General features: G+C 39.2%; 1 protein-coding gene across 1 annotated transcript in view; it reads left to right on the top strand.

The window, feature by feature from the left end:
• Window positions 1-283: 283 nt before the first annotated feature.
• The window catches only part of LOC123983617 (stonustoxin subunit beta-like), a 13,364-nt gene continuing 10,470 nt past the window's right edge, over window positions 284-3,177 (top strand). Inside the window, exon 1 of the mRNA XM_046069902.1 lies at window positions 284-366. The gene's annotated coding sequence lies outside the window, so the exon portion shown is untranslated. The remainder of the gene's footprint in view (window positions 367-3,177) is intronic.

The following is a 3,177-nucleotide window of genomic DNA, read 5'->3' as shown; positions in this document are numbered from 1 at the left end:
TTATTCTTCAATTGATTTATTCTTTCTTTCTCATATTTCCGAATTAATTTATTCTTTTAATCATTCCTCCTTATATTTCTGCATTTATTTATTTATTCTTTTATTCATTCATTCATTCTTTCTTATATTTCTGCATTTATTTATTTATTCTTTTATTCATTTATTGATTCTTCTGGCACTTTAGGAGTTCCATACAATTATGTGTATTTACAACATTTTTAAGAGATAACGTAAGACATTCACAGGAAGGACCTTCCCTCTTCCTGTTAAAGCTACATTTTTAATTACATGCAACGTTTAAAGAGTGACTAAGTGGTAGTCTCCGTGACAGCTTTACACACACGACTCCAAAGACGAACCAGAAAGGTGGGCTATGTTTTGTCTTTTTTAATGAACAACTACAGAAAGAGTCACCGGGACAGCTACATATTCGCTTCCTGTTTTCAATAGCTGCCGTAGGAAGTTAGGGGATGTGTGGCGTGCCACTGAAATCGCCTCTGAGTTAAATTGTTTGTCTGTATATAATGTTACCGGAGTCTTGTCTAAGGAGAAACAGAAAGATCAAGTGGTTGGTGTTGCTCCTAACGAAGATGAAGGTGGGGGGAGTTGGTGAAGTAGGAGTAAAATAGGAAAGAAAAGGACAACTTATCACAGGAGTCAGAGGAAGGCAGGAAGGAGCGGGAGCTACAAAGTTAATGAGAGTGGATCGTCATCAGCCAGAGGAGTTTAAGGTTATCTTTAAATCAAGGGTGTCACTTTGTGATTAGACAGATTAGAGCTGTGACTAAACACTTAGCCCACAAGACCTGACAATGCAGCATATTGGGGTCACAAGAACAAGACTAGAAGATATTTTAATGCTACTTAAAATAATTATTCATTGATGAAATATACCAGAGGTCACTAATAGGCGGACCGCGGTCCGGATCCGGACCCAGCCTCTGTCCTCTCCGGACTGCCAACCTTCAGCCGATCTATTATTGAGACTTGCTGCTTATTATTATTATTATTGAGACTATTATTATTGAGATTGTTACATGTACATTCCTTCCACGGGTTGTTCAGAACTAGAATCTCTCATAGATCTCCAATGCCAGCTGGCAGGACAAGCTAGAGCTCACGTTTCTCACTGAACAAGAGAAAGTAGGAAAGTGGTAGCTCTATAAGAGGGAATGAAAGATAAGAGGAGGCATTACAGCTGTTCATTTGCTAAGATGTGTCGAGTGTTTATTATAAAATTGCTTAAGACTGCACTTCATCACTTCAAGCTACACTTTTTATCAAGTTTTTTTAAAAATTAGTTTACATAATTGAGAATTTATTATTATTATTTATTATCCCTCCAGTTTGATGTGAAAACTGAAATATTGTTGTAGTGAACAACGGTGTGGATTTGTGAATTTTATATTGAATAAATTTGGAGCTACTCCAAATTCCTCTCTCCTCCAAAGAAGAATGGGGGGGTCAAAGTTGCTTTCTTTAAGTGCTATGCCTGGGCAGTTGATTGTAAAACTGGCACTGATCTACGAAGCTGATAACGCGGGGCCTGACTGTTAAACTGACAAAGGGACACAAACCAGCGATTAGCATTTCCCTGAACAGCCTATCAAAACTGCCCCCTCCCCACACATGTTTCTGTGGCAACAGACCTTGTTCTTTGTTTTACTATGCAATCAAAAGGAAAACCCCTGTCCCACCCAAGTGTGACATGATCCAGAGAGCTGAACTTTCAATAACAAAGACTGGAGTCTCCAAAGACTCAAAGCATTTAATTAAGTTTAATTAAATCTTTAGTTACTTGATTACGTTTGCCTCTATTTGAGTAGTTATGTTAACATGTTGCTATCTGTTGTTGATATTAGTAGTGCTGAAAAGAAAGTTACTTGTGCAGTGTTTTTATTTTCAGCAAGACACTCCTTCATCTGATGTAATCAATGCTTGTTCATAATACTTTCCTACAAAATTCCTTTAGAAATGATGACAAAGGAATGTTTTACTATACTCTTAATCGCCAGCTTGAATTTAAGGATGAATCAACAATGTTCCCAGTTCCTAAGGAGAGACGATCTTGGATTTAATCCAAGCTTTCCTCATGTAACCCCAAGTGGACGAAATAAGTATTACATACCCTCATTGGAAATGCCGTTAAATGTATAAATATCCTGACCAATAATGTGACAATTGTTTCCTGTTACCAAATGCCTAGAACAGTACAACCGTTCAACCATTGAGGTTCGATTGTGGAAAATATTCGATTATAATACGTGCAAATAGATTTCTTTTCTTTTAGACATTAAGTTTGGAAAGGCAGTCCCTCCGGAAACCTGAAACGCCCTCTGGGGAACCACGCCTCAGGCAACAAAAGAGCGACACGCGAAGCTGTTCACTCTCTTCGCTCTCTTCTCTCTTCCACTCTTCTCTGCTCGGCTCTCGGCACGTGAAGTGCCGCGACATCAATCTGCCCCTCAGTTGTTTTATTTTCTTTATTTCTTTTGTTTGTTAAAGTTATCAGTCCGTTAAGTTACACTGGACTAATTCAGGAACGACCAAGTTCCATTTTTAAGCCTTTTTCGTCGAGCCAACTTCACCGAGGTCAGACCAAGCCACGTGGTCTCGCCAGCGGCCACGAAGGAAACCTGAAAACAGCCGAATTGCCAGACGGAGGAGGCGTTTTCAATCAGACACGGAGAACCCTGGAGAATCCCTAGCAAAAGCCAGGATCGGCAGCTAGCGTGGGACCCGTGCAACAGGCCAAAGCAGGCCGTAGATAAGCAGTAAGACTTAACACACGTTCTGTGATCAGATATTTCCCTTTTAACTCCTAAACTCATAGCGTTAGCTTACTTTCATTAGTTCTTCTATGCCGTATGAGTCAAATGCTTCCCACAATCGAACCTCCATTTCTCATTGTTCAGCAATTGTTTATTTTCCCTGGATTCAACCACCTTTTTATCACATTAGTTAGAGAATATATTCACTGTAATATAATCAAGAGCAGTGTGTGTTGCCTATTTCTACGTCCCTGCCAAGAGAATTGACCCTTTAGATATGAGACTGACTGATTGATTTAAGATAATTGAGCGATTATTAACTAACTGATCACTAGTAATAATTGTATAATTATTCAAAACTACCTAGAGGTCCGGAGACTCTAGGATTATAACAACTCCAGTGGTG

This window comes from Micropterus dolomieu, linkage group LG14, assembly GCF_021292245.1.
Source record: "Micropterus dolomieu isolate WLL.071019.BEF.003 ecotype Adirondacks linkage group LG14, ASM2129224v1, whole genome shotgun sequence".
In the NCBI taxonomy this organism is placed as follows: domain Eukaryota; kingdom Metazoa; phylum Chordata; class Actinopteri; order Centrarchiformes; family Centrarchidae; genus Micropterus; species Micropterus dolomieu.
Note: the sequence above shows the minus strand (reverse complement) of the source record. Positions and strands in the feature narration are given on the sequence as shown.